Source organism: Bufo gargarizans, chromosome 6, assembly GCF_014858855.1.
Source record: "Bufo gargarizans isolate SCDJY-AF-19 chromosome 6, ASM1485885v1, whole genome shotgun sequence".
NCBI lineage: Eukaryota > Metazoa > Chordata > Amphibia > Anura > Bufonidae > Bufo > Bufo gargarizans.
In genome coordinates, this window is record NC_058085.1 from 258321982 (window position 1) to 258336602 (window position 14621).

Below are 14621 nucleotides of genomic sequence, written 5' to 3' on the forward strand. Positions count from 1 at the left end.
GGTTTCCCTTACACCTAAGGATAAATCAGAACAAATACTAGAAGCTATTCTTAGACTGGACCTAGTAGCACAGGGGAGCCAGCTGCCCCAGAGTCTCAGAGCATTCAACTGGACTTCATTAAGATTTGAAATGGAAAGCTTAGTGTTGTCATAATTAGTCATCTCCACTCTTATACAGTTCAGAGGACCTGCTACGAATTGTAATTTCTACAGAATTCAAACCATATTAAGAAGATGGTGCTGGTTCAGTCTTACCCTGGAGAAAGGTCTTATAGTTAAAATAGGGTGGGTTAGGCAAAATACTCTAGGTCTAGGAAGAACATACAACATACGCAACCTGTGCAGTTGCACAGGGACCCACTGTCAACCTAAAACCATTAGATTTTTTTCATAAGGGCCTGAGCTTATTGTCACAGTGATAGTCCTTGCCCGCCGCTGTCTTGCTGTTTCGGGCAGGTGTGGATGTTGCTCTACTCTCTCTCTCCGAATTGGGATTAGTGAACTTTCCTTCAGAACTGTGATAGTTAATCCTTTCCTTCAGCCCCTGTCCAGGTGCTGGTTAAGTTGCACATCGGCCTCCCTAGTTAGCTGGACTGTGGATCCATCTCTTCATCTGAGCTTTGAGGTTTTCTAGTTGCTAGTAACCAGCAAAGGTGATCGCTTGTCTGAATACTCATGTACTGTACCCTGCCTGCCTACTGATTCTGCTCCTTGCCACCGGCCCTCACCTTGGAACTGTGACCTAGACTACTCACGTACTCTGCCTGCCCCAATCTTGGATATACGCAAGTACTCAGCCTGTCCTGACTTTGGACTGTGTTCAGACTGCTCTTTTTGCCTGAGTCCTTGGTGCTTCGCACAAGAGTCTCTGACCCCCGTGGGTTAGCAACAAAGTACACCAAGGCTACTCCAGGAGGTAGTGGCCTTGTTGGTTCCCTGTGGCGGGGGTTAAAGGGTGAATACCAGGGAAGCACCAGAACAACGCCCTTAGGTTTAGCCCAAAGTCAAACTGGTTACTTGGCACAATGGGTCTACACCTACTGTCCGTTACACTCATGAATTTATTTCATATTTCAAGAAAACTGGTGGTGGATTGTAACACATAAGTGGGTGCTATTCTAGAGCTAGAGGCCCATATATTATTCTTGCGCAGGAACCCTCTGTTGTCTGTGTTTGTCCTTACTTGTGCATGATGCAGTGTCCCACTCAGTAAGGCTTGTGGGTACTTCAAACTTTTGTATATGCTTATCAAATGTATTTCTGTATTTACCTGTAAATTCCTTATAACAGGCTGTTTGAGGTCATTACATTTATTCGCCCCTAGGTGGTGCTGGCACCACTTTCATATATATAGCCTGGGGTTTTGCTAATACCAGTGTGTGTGTGTATAGAGTAGAAGGAAGGAAGTTAATGGAGCTGTAGAACAGGCCTCGTCCACAATGTAGCTGCTATTTTAGCCCCTTGGCTCTGGCCAGGCTAAGAGAGTATAGAGAACTGTATTACAGCAGCACAGACCAGTGAGTCTATGTCTGGATATAGAGAAAGTCTAGTGGAGGTTAGAGCTAAATTAGCCAATGGACTTCACAAACACCAGTGACCAGGAGGAACATAAAAGTACCTGGACACAGCCGGATGATTAATGCGCAAAATTATCCTTTACCACATGCCTCTATGGACATAGTGGACCGTAATTCTTCAGTGAGCATCCTTTCCAAAAAATGGAGCAGAAGACTGATGCCTGCCATTAGGGAGCCGCCCTGTGGATTACTGCTGACCAGTAAGAGTGAGGACAAAGTATAGACAGATATAGAGAGAAGGAAAACGCCTCAAGTTATAATTGCCAAGCCTGTTACAAGGATTACAGCTAAACCAATATCTCAGTCTTATCTTTATGCCATATAAATAAACTGTACTGACTGCCTGGGGACAAATGATTTATAAGTTCAACTGTTTCACTATAACCGACTCCTCATCTTTTCCACCACCATCCTTTGCACCTAGCGGTTCTGGCGTCACGAACAACCGGGGTCCCAGTCTCAAAAGCACCCTAAGCACCTACACCATTAAGGGCACCTCAACTACCATCTGGTTGGTGATCCCTGTAGTAGAGAGTGCCCCGGAGGATTTAGTGCTGTCCTTCCCATCACTGCACGCCGGCCCAGGGAAGCTCCGCTAACAGTGAGTAAAACTACTACTACCCTCATCGGCCCACTGTAGCTCACGTGTTGCCCCTGCGGCCCGGTCGCTGCACACAATACTATTAAAGTACAGATGACCGTGATCTTAGTCTTCACTAAAATATTGTGGGCAAGGGATCCTCTTTTTTGACTACCTTTCAGATGATGAGGACATAAAAGTTAAAGGGGGTCTACAGTTTGTTTTAACTTATGATCTATCCTCTGGATAGATCATCAGCATCTTATCGACGGTGTCCGACACCCGGGACCCTCGCCGATCAGCTTTTTGAGAAGGCAGCGGCGCTGGCAGTAGCGCTTCGGCCTTCTCACTGTTTACCGCTGGCCCAATGACGTTACGACTAGTATCAACAGGCCTGAATGGAGCTTAGCCACGCCCCGGCTAGTTGATACTAGTCTTGACATCACTCGGCCAGCGGTAAACAGTGAGAAGGCCGCAGCGCTGCTGGAGCACCGCTGCCCTCTCAAACAGCTGATTGGCGGGGGTCCCGGGTGTCAGACCCCCGCCGATCAGATGCTGATGATCTATCCAGAGGATAGATCATCAGTTAAAACAAACTGTAGAACCCCTTTAAATCATTTTCCAGCTGGGATCTTCTTTTGGTTCTCAACCAACTTAGTTGGGAACTACATGTATTTAAGCCTCTCCAGGAGGCAATTATTGCTATACACTTCTATAAATATATCTCATAAAGTTGTCTTTCAAGTTGCTATTGCATAAGCTAGCAGGGTTAGTGAAATTCAAGCTCTGGCCATGAAAGAACCGCCCCTGTCCATCTCAGCAGAAAGACCGGTTCTTAGGGACAGTACTGTCCTTTGAAAATATCAACCAGGAGATCACCTTGCCCATATTAGATATGGGCAAGCTAGAAACTTTTTGTTATCTTCTGCAGACGTGCTAGGACATCTAAGCCTACAGTCGCTAGGTGGCTCAGAGCTCACTCCACCAGAGCTTAGCCTGAGAGGGCTCTCTAGTATCTATACCAGTGTGATATGCCATGTCATTATTTTCTGTGATTTACCAGGTACTGTGCCTTTAATACACTATAAAATGTCAGAGAGGGAATGGTAAATGTACATGCAGCAATGTGGGTGAAACATCCTGTAAGTATTGAGACCATGGCACAAAATTACCATGATGATATCATGGGCAGACTCTGGCAGCATTCTGACACTTTGGGACAGTCATATACCATGGGTAGGACGTAATGGACATTGCAGAGATTGCACTAAAGACAGAGGAAAACACTCTATAAGGCCCCTTTCACACGGGCGAGTATTCCGCGCGGGTGCGATGCGTGAGTTGAACGCATTGCACCCGCACTGAATCTGGACCCATTCATTTCTATGGGGCTGTGCAGATGATATGCAAATCATAGCATTCTGAATACAGAATGCATAGTATAATAGTGCTGGAGGGGTTAAAAAAAATAAAAACGTTAACTCACCTTCTCCTCTTGATCGCGTAGTTCCCGGTCTCTTTACTTCTTTAATGATGAGCTGTGGGCTAAATGACCTGTGATGACCACGTGATTGGAGCATGTGATCTGACGTCACCACAGGTCATTTAGCCCACAGCTCATCATTAAAGAAGTAAAGAGACCGGGAACTTCGCGATCAAGAGGAGAAGGTGAGTTAACTTTTTTTTTTTTTTAACCCCTCCAGCACTATTATACAATGCATTCTGTATTCAGAATGCTATGATTTCCCCTTATAACCATGTTATAAGGGAAAATAATACAATCTTCAGAACATCAATCCCAAGCCCGAACTTCTGTGAAGAAGTTCGGGTTTGGGTAGCAAACATGCGCGATTTTTCTCACGCGAGTGCAAAACGCATTACAATGTTTTGCACTCGCGCTGAAAAATTGCGCGTGTTCCCGCAAAGCACCCGCCTCTTATCCGGGCCAAAAATAAGACGCCCGTGTGAAAGAGGCCTAAGGGTCCATTCACACGTCCGTAGTGTATTGCGGATCCGCAATACACCCGGCTGGCACCCCCATAGAACTGCCTATTCTCTTCCGTAATTGCGGACAAGAATAGGAAACATTCTATTTTTTTACGGAGCCGCGGACCGGAAAGTTCTGCAGCTCTCTCCGGAAACACTGTGTGCTGTCTGCATCCATTCCATCCCCATAAAGAATGGATGGGTCCTGCACCCATTCCGCAATTTTTCGGAATGGATGCGGACCCATTATTACGGACGTGTGAATGGAGCCTAAATGTTTATGTATTGTGCAGAAGGTAAATACTGTATATTCCACTGATGCATATACTGTACAGTGGAAAAGGAAGTACTGAAAGCATGTGTGTTTGGAACAACACTTGGATTTGCTGACCACAGCCAGATAACACATGGCATGATGCAAATGCAGCACCCCAGACTTGGGGGTACTACAATTGTAAACAGTTTTATATTATAATGTTTTGAATTTCATTTTATGCTTCTGGTCGTAATTACCAGCAAGGATTTGGTTAGCAAAGGTTGATAGGAACAAGCTTATCCACCCTGTTCCTCCTCTCTTAGTAGGAGTGGGCTGGTCCTGCTTCCTGTCAGTAGATGGAATTCTTGTTCCGAGACAGAGGAGAGAGGAAGCTGGCTGCAGAGCTCCTGCTCCAAAATAGGATTTTCCTGAGAGAACCACTCAAACATGCCTCAAGTGAAGTCCTGAGATGCTAGACAGCTGAGTGAACTGCTACAGCTAACATTAAAGGGAATCTGTCACCTCCTTTTACGATTTTAAGCTGGCACCATCGCTATGTTGACTAAAGTAGCTTATTTCCAGGACTCTTCTTTTTACTTTATTTCGTTTAGTAGTTTTGATGTAAAAGCGATTTTTATGTTATGCTAATTAGGGTCCAAGGTGCCCAGAGGGGCGTTTTTCTCACTCTCCGGTGCCCAGTGACGCCCCCCTGCAGTGCCCAAGACAGCCTCCTGATAATCAAAACACGTCCCGCAGTCCGGCAAACGGTTACGCCCCCTCCCCACGTCATAATCTACAAACCGGATTCCAAAAAGGTTGGGACACTAAACAAATTGTGAATAAAAACTGAATGCAATGATGTGGAGATAGCAAATGTCAATATTTTATTTGTAATAGAACGTAGATGACAGATCAAACGTTTAATCCGAGTAAATGTATCATTTTAAATGAAAAATACGTTGATTCAAATTTTTACGGTGTCAACAAATCCCCAAAAAGTTGGGACAAGTAGCAATAAGAGGCTGGAAAAAGTAAATTTGAGCATAACGAAGAGCTGGAAGACCAATTAACACTAATTAGGTCAATTGGCAACATGATTGGGTATAAAAAGAGCTTCTCAGAGTGGCAGTGTCTCTCAGAAGCCAAGATGGGTAGAGGATTACCAATTCCCACAATGTTGCGCAGAAAGATAGTGGAGCAATATCAGAAAGGTGTTACCCAGCGAAAAAATTGCAAAGACTTTGCATCTATCATCATCAACTGTGCATAACATCATCCGAAGATTCAGAGAATCTGGAACAATCTCTGTGCGTAAGGGTCAAGGCCGTAAAACCATACTGGATGCCCGTGATCTCCGGGCCCTTAAACGACACTGCACCACAAACAGGAATGCTACTGTAAAGGAAATCACAGAATGGGCTCAGGAATACTTCCAGAAACCATTGTCAGTGAACACAATCCACCGTGCCATCCGCCGTTGCCAGCTGAAACTCTACAGTGCAAAGAAGAAGCCATTTCTAAGCAAGATCCACAAGCTCAGGCGTTTTCACTGGGCCAGGGGTCATTTAAAATGGAGTGCGGCAAAATTGAAGACTGTCCTGTGGTCAGGCGAGTCACGATTCGAAGTTCTTTTTGGAAATCTGGGACGCCATGTCATCCGGACCAAAGAGGACAAGGACACCCCAAGTTGTTATCAACGCTCAGCTCAGAAGCCTGCATCTCTGATGGTATGGGGTTGCATGAGTGCGTGTGGCATGGGCAGCTTTCATGTCTGGAAAGGCACCATCAATGCAGAAAAATATATTCAGGTTCTAGAACAACATATGCTCCCATCCAAACGTCATCTCTTTCAGGGAAGACCCTGCATTTTTCAACAAGATAATGCCAGACCACATTCTGCATCAATCACAACATCATGGCTGCGTAGGAGAAGGATCCGGGTACTTAAAAAATGGCCAGTCTGCAGTCCAGATCTTTCACCTATAGAGAACATTTGGCGCATCATAAAGAGGAAGGTGCAACAAAGAAGGCCCAAGACGATTGAACAGTTAGAGGCCTGTATTAGACAAGAATGGGAGAGCATTCCTATTTCTAAACTTGAGAAACTGGTCTCCTCGGTCCCCAGACGTCTGTTGAGTGTTGTAAGAAGAAGGGGAGATACCACACAGTGGTGAAAATGGCCTTGTCCCAACTTTTTTGGGATTTGTTGACACCATGAAATTCTGATTCAACATATTTTTCCCTTAAAATGGTACATTTTCTCAGTTTAAACTTTTTTGTTCCGTGATTTATGTTCTATTCTGAATAAAATATTAGAAGTTGCCATCTCCACATCATTGCATTCAGTTTTTATTCACGATTTGTATAGTGTCCCGTCCTCCTTTCTGTCTGCGGCCAGAAAACTCCCACAGGCGCAGTACCGCCTACGGCCTGCGCGATCATCAACCTCCTGAGGGCAACAGCGCTCAGGTCACATCACTGGGCTCGGTGCATGCCCAGTGAGACTTTTGAGGCTGTTGCCCTCAGGAGGTTGATGATCGCGCAAGCCATGCAATTTAACAATGTGATCAACAAACGCTTGCGCAACGTCTTAGCATTGGGTAAAACGGTCTACTACCACCAGAATCACAATCTTCCCCGAGGAACGAGGCAGGTCCGTAATGAAGTCCATGGACAGATGGGGAGGGACCTTGGCACGAGCGCAGGTCTCGCAGGCTGCCACAAAACCCTCAACCATCTTATAAAGAGCCGGCCACCAGAATCTCCGAGCAATGAGATTCACTGTGGCTCTACTCCCCGGGTGCCCAGCAAGGACAGTATCGTGGTGCTCCTTAAAGGGACACTGACAGGCCCAATAACCATAATTAGCTGTACATATCCATGCACAGGTCTTCTAATGTGCATTAAAAACATATAAGTATCCCCCTGTCCACATTATGAATACAGTTAACTCACGTTTTATAACCTGAACTAATCGCTGTTCTTTCTGCCCAAGGGGCGGGGTTTCAGCTTCTCTTGCGCCCAGCCAGCATCAGCCCAACCGCCGTTTTTGAAGCGCCGCCCAGCTCATCAATATTCACTTAGCTGGGCGGCTTCTGCAGTCCCCGACCTTCAGAGATCCGGCGCATGCCCAATAGAAAGCTCGCTTTAAGCTTCTGCGCATGCGCCCAGCACCCATAGCTTTCTATTGGGCATGCGCCGGATCTCGGAAGGTCGGGGACTGCAGAAGCCGCCCAGCTAAGTGAATATTGATGAGCTGGGCGGCGCTTCAAAAACGGCAGTTGGGCTGATGCTGGCTGGGCGCAAGAGAAGCTGAAACCCCGCCCCTTGGACAGAAAGAACAGCGATTAGTTCAGGTTATAAAACGTGAGTTAACTGTATTCATAATGTGGACAGGGGGGATACTTATATGTTTTTAATGCACATTAGAAGACCTGTGCATGGATATGTACAGCTAATTATGGTTATTGGGCCTGTCAGTGTCCCTTTAAAAACCTTGTGTCGTAAAGCGAGAGGCACAAACAACCACCCAGGAGGACAAAGATCAGGAGCCTCTGCCTGGGCTGCCTGACCTCTGCTTCCAAATCAGGATAAAGAGCAGAGAGGACCACCCCTTCAGCCAAAATGGGACCCGGTTCTTCAAAGTTCCCCCCTCCCGGAAAACAACGTGACAGGGCATCCGCCTTCACATTTTTCATCCCAGAGAGGAACGTGACAAAATTAAACCTAGAAAAGAACAAAGACCATCTGGCCTGTCTCGGGTTCAGATGCTTGGCTGATTCCAAGTAGGCCAGATTCTTATGGTCGGTAAACACGGTAATAGGGTTTCTGGCTCCCTCTAACTAATGGCGCCATTCCTCAAAAGCTAATTTGATGGCCAACAACTCCCTATCTCCCACATCGTAATTTCTCTCTGCAGAAGAGAGTTTCCTTGAGAAAAAGGCACACGGTCGCCATTTGGCAGGAGAGGTACCCTGAGATAAGACCGCACCCACACCCACCTCAGAAGCGTCCACCTCAACAATAAAAGGTAGAGAGACATCAGGTTGTACCAAAATGGGAGCAGAAGCAAAACTCTCTTTGATACTAGAAAAGGCTTTAAGTGCATCTACCGACCATGAGGAAAAATCAGTGAGTGGCTTAACAACAGAGGAATAATTCAAAATTAACTTTCTGTAATAATTGGCAAAACCCAAAAACCGCATCAGCGCCTTCTGATTCTTAGGAAGCTCCCAATCAAGCACAGAGCGGACCTTCTCAGGGTCCATGCGAAAACCAGAAGCGGAGAGAAGGAAACCAAGAAATTGAATCTCCGGAACCGCAAACACACATTTTTCCAGTTTAGCGTACAATTTACTCTTCCGCAGAATCAGCAAGACCTGATGTAGGTGGTCCCGATGAGTTTAGAAAATGTCATCTAGATACACAAGAACAAATTTCCCCATTAAATGATAAAAAATGCTGTTCACAAAATGTTGGAAGACAGCCGGAGCATTCATCAAACCAAAGGGCATAACCAAATTCTCGAACTGACCCTCAGGGGTATTGAAGGCCGTCTTCCATTCATCCCCTTTCCTGACCCTGACTAGGTTGTATGCCCCTCTTAAATCCAACTTAGAAAAAACTTTAGCCCCAACAATCTGGTTAAACAGGTCCGGGATCAGAGGAAGCGGATATGGGTCACGAATTGCAATACGGTTCAGCTCCCTGAAATCCAGACAAGGTCTTAAAGAACCATCTTTTTTCTTAACAAAAAAAACCCAGCGGCAACAGGTGACTTCGAGGGTCGGATGTGTCCCTTTCTCAGACTCTCAGAAATATACAGCCAGGTCCATACATATTGGGACATCGACACAATTCTTGAATTTTTGGCTCTATAGACCACCACAATGGATTTGAAATGAAAAGAAGAAGAAGTGCTTTAACTGCAGACTGTCAGCTTTAATTTGAGGGTATTTACATCCAAATCAGGTGAACGGTGTAGGAATTACAACAGTTTGCATATGTTCCTCCCACTTGTTTACAGACCAAAAGTAATGGGACAATTATCTTCTCGGCTGTTACATGGCGAGGTGTGCGTTATTCCCTCATTATCCCAATTACAATCAGCAGATAAAAAATCCAGAGTTAATTTCAAGTGTGCTATTTGCATTTGGAATCTGTTGCTGTCAACTCTCAAGATGAGATCCAAATTGCTGTCACTATCAGTGAAGCAAGCCATCATTAGGCTGAAAAAAACAAAACAAACCCATCAGAGAGATAGCAAAAACATTAGGCGTGGCCAAAACAACTGTTTAGAACATTCTTAAAAGGAAGGAATGTACAGGTGAGCTCAGCAACACCAAAAGACCCAGAAGACCATGGAAAACAACTGTGGTGGATGACCGAAGAATTATTTCCCTGGTGAAGAAAACACCCTTCATAACAGTTGACCAGATCAAGAACACTCTCCAGGAGGTAGGTGTATGTGTGTCAAAGTCAACAATCAAGAGAAGACTTCACCAGAATGAATACAGAGTGTTCACCACAAGATGTAAACCATTGGTGAGCCTCAAAAACAGGAAGGCCAGATTAGAGTTTGCCAAACGACATCTAAAAAAGCCTTCACAGTTCTGGAACAACATCCTATGAACAGATGAGACCAAGATCAACTTGTACCAGAGTGATGGGAAGAAAAGAGTATGGAGAAGGAAAGGAACTGCTCATGATCCTAAGCATACCACCTCAACAGTGAAGCATGGTGGTGGTATTGTCATGGTGAGGGCATGTATGGCTGCCAATGGAACTGGTTCTCTTGTATTTATTGAAGATGTGACTGCTGACAAAAGCAGCAGGATGAATTCTGAAGTGTTTCGGGCAATATTATCTGCTCATATTCAGCCGAATGCTTCAGAATTCATTGGACGGCGCTTCACAGTGGAGATGGACAATGACCCAAAGCATACCGCAAAAGCAACCAAAGAGTTTTTTAAGGGAAAGATGTGGAATGTTATGCAATGGCCAAGTCAATCACCTGACCTGAATCCGATTGAGCATGCATTTCACTTGCTGAAGACAAAACTGTAGGGAAAATGCCCAAAGAACAAGCAGGAACTGAAGACAGTTGCAGTAGAGGCCTGGCAGAGCATCACCAGGGATGAAACCCAGCGTCTGGTGTTGTCTATGCGTTCCAGACTTCAGGCTGTAATTGACTGCAAAGGATTTGCAACCAAGTATTAAAAAGTGAAAGTTTGATTTATGGTTATTATGTCCCATTACTTTTGGTACCTTAACAAGTGGGAGGCACATATGCAAACTGTTGTAATTTCTAAACCGTTCACCTGATTTGGATGCAAATACCCTCAAATTAAAGCTGACAGTCTGCAGTTAAAGCACATCTTGTTCATTTCATTTTAAATCCATTGTGGTGGTGTATAGAGCCAACAATGTTAGAATTGTGTCGCTGTCCCAATATTTATGGACCTCACTGTAAGTACGCATAGCGACTCTTTCAGGTTGGGAGAGATTGTATAAACGTGATTTTGGCAGCTTGGCACCTGGGATGAGATTAATAGGGCAGTCGTACTCCCGGTGAGGAGGTAACTCCTGGACACCACTCTCCGAAAACACAACCGAAAATGCAGAGAGAAAAGTCGGTACAGTCTTGGTAGAAACCTCTGAAAGAGACGACGTGAGGCAATTCTCTCTACAAAACTCACTCCAACCATTTATTTAACTTGCTTGCCAATCAATGGTGGGGTTATGTTTAGTGAGCCAGGGTAGCCCCAACACTAGAGGAGTAGGTAATCCGCTTAGGACGAAACATGACATATCCTCAACATGACCGTCACCCACAGTCAAATGGATATTGTGAACTATGCCCTTTAACGATCTTTGAGAAAGTGGAGTGGAATCGATAGCACAAACAGGTATATCCTTTTCCAAAGTGCATACCTGGAAACCATGCGCTATTGCAAATTTATTATCAATGAGATTGACAGCTGCTCCACTATCTACAAAAATCTCACAAACAATGTTCTTGCTGTCTAGCGCCACCGTGGCAGGTAGGAGAAAACGGGAACTACAAGCAAACGGCAAACCTTCAATTTCCGCATCAACCTTGCCAATAGTAGCAAATGGAAAGTTTTTAGAGGTTTTTTTTTCTTTTTGTTTTTTTTTATTACCCTCAGAAAACTCCATGAATCGCCTAGAGGGGCAAACATTAGCCAAATGATTTATACCCCCACAACAGAAACAAACCCTCCTCTGAGAGCTGAATCCTCTACTATCAGAGGCAAGCAAACCAAGCTGCATGGCCTCCTCCTCAGAGAGAGACTGAGACCCCTGCGCACTGAATGAGACAGCCCCACTGTCCTTGGGCTGAGTACGACAGGAAGGAGTAGTCTCCTCTCTTTCTCTAAGGCCGAATGCACACGGCCGTTTTTCACGGCCGTGAGCGGTCCGTGGAACCGCGGCCTGGATTACCGCTGAGAGCAGGAGCGCACGGCGTCATTGGTTGCTATGACGCCGTGCGCTCCCTGCTCCCGCCGCAATACAGTAATACACTGGTATGATCTATATGATCGTGAAAAACGGCCGTGTGCATTCGGCCTAAGACGCCTGTCAATACGAACAGCTAGAGATGTGGCAGATTCTAACGAGGCTGGTCTCTCATGAAAAGCAAATGCATCTTTCAATCTTTCCGAAAGACCATGGCAAAAGTGACTTCGGAGTGCAGCAGCATTCCAACCAGTATCAGCTGCCCATCTCCGAAATTCAGAACAATATATCTCTGCGGACTGTTTCCCTGGCATAAAAGACGCAGTTTAGATTCAGCCAGAGCAATACGATCCGAGTCATCATATATCTGCCCCAGGGCTACAAAAAAATTTATCCACCGATCGGAGGGGCTGTGCCCCCACCGGCAGCGAAAAGGCCCAAAACTGAGCGTTATCCCTGAGCAGCGAGATGATGATCCCCACCCTCTGCTCCTCATCACCAGAGGAATGGGGAAGTAGGCGAAGATGGAGTTTGCAAGCCTCTCTAAAGCAAACAAAATTCTCACTACCCCCGGAGAACGTATCCGGAAGCGAGATCTTAGGCTCGGAAAAAACTCCATGAACACCAGCAGAACCGGTCACATGAAACTGAGACACAGTTTTACGGAGATCTGCTACCTTCAGCGAAAGACCTTGCATGTGGTCAATAAAGGCTGAAACCGGATCCATGCTTAAGACGGTTACGGCGGTTTATAATGTCACGGATGATGTTGCAGATAGCTGGAACTTAGGAATAAACGTCCGACTGGCTTGATCCCAAATTAAGGAGCATATAGGTGAGCCCTATAAAACCCTAAGAGCTCTCCATAAATGCTATGCCCATGCAAGGGTCTCACCTGAAAACCCTAAAATAGTGAGGGGACATGACCACCGGCTCCCTGCACTTAATACGGAGTCAGGGTCATCTAGAATCAAGCCAGCAAGGAAACACAAAACATGAAAAGACTTATCTGAGTAAAGAGCAGCAGCAGTGAACACTTCATCCAGGAAGTAGTATAAATGATTAATCTAAATAGGTGACACCTAGGAGAAGGAAAGGAGATGACAAAGGGAAACCAAAACAAAGAACATCATGCAAGAGGTAGAGAAGGACGTCTGCCTGAACTGACTGTGTGAATGAGGCATGAGGCTAGGTCTACACGACAACATTTGTCGCGCAACATTTTGTCTCACCAATGTTGCGCAACAATTTTTACAATGGTAGTCTATGGTGTTGCACTGCAACATGCAACATGCTGCGACTGCGACGCAACCATCGCAGAAAATCCATTCCAGATGGATTTTTCTACAACTGTCGCGTCACAGCATGTCGCATGTTGTAGTGCAACACCATAGACTACCATTATAAAAATCGTTGCACGACATTGGTGCAACAAAATGTTGCACGACAAATGTTGCAGTGTAGTTTTGCCCTATCTGTCGCACGACTTATTGTCGCGCAACAAATGTCGTCATGTAGACCTAGCCTACGGTTACTTTTATACTAGCATTTTTGCTGGATTCGTCAGGTTCAGCAAAAACGCTTCCATTACTGATAATACAACCATCTGCATCCGTTATAAATGGATCCTGTTTTATTATCTTTAACATTGCCAAAGCGAATTAGTTATTAACTCTATTGAAAGTCAATGGAGGACGGATCAGTTTTCTATTGTGTCAGAGAAAACCGATCCGTACCCATTGACTTGCGTTGGGGGTCATGCTCCGCATCCCAGAACGGAAAGCAAATAGGGTGCACGATTTATCGAAAAAATAATCGAATCGCGATATTCGCCAAATGCGATATGGCGAATTGGCCGACCCGTAAATGCCACAATTATATATGAAGGGGCCCCGCGCACATAACTGGCTTTTTGTGTAAAGTATTTTACTACTGTGTGAAACAAGCTCTCTCTGACTCCTATTGATAAAATAGCCAGCCTCTGTACTCACTATTACGATGAATGCACTGCAGCGAACGGCAGCGAGGTGGCCGGCCGGCACGTGATTGACGTCACTTAGTAATGCTCCTGCTTCCTGAAGTTAGATGAGCGTTACTAAGTGACGTCAGTCACGCGCCGGCCGGCCACCTCACTGCCGTTCGCTGCAGTGCATTCATCGTACTGTGACAGTGAGTATAGACTACAGAGGCTGGCCATTTTATCAATAGGAGAGAGCTTGTTTCACACAGTAGTAAAATACTTCACACACAAAGCCAGTTATGTGCACAGTTTAGGACACATAGGGCAATGAGGGGGACCAGCATAAGATGCTATGTGTGTGTCTTATGCTGGCCCCCCCTCATGGCCCTATGTGTCATAGCACACATCCCCTATAACAGTGCCATCCACAAGTCCCCCATAAGCGTCATCCACAGATCCCCATAACAGCGTCATTCACAGATCCCCCACATAACAGCGTCCTCCACAGAGCCCCCACATAACAGCGTCCTCCACAGATCCCCCACATAGCAGCGTCCTCCACAGATCCCCCACATAACAGCGTCCTCCACAGATCCCCCACATAACAGCGCCCTCCACAGATCCCCCCACATAACAGCGTCATCCACAGATCCCCCCACATAACAGCGTCATCCACAGATCCCACTCCCCCCACATAACAGCGTCATCCACAGATCCCCCCACATAACAGCGTCATCCACAGATCCCCCCACATAACAGCGTCATCCACAGATCCCCCCACAT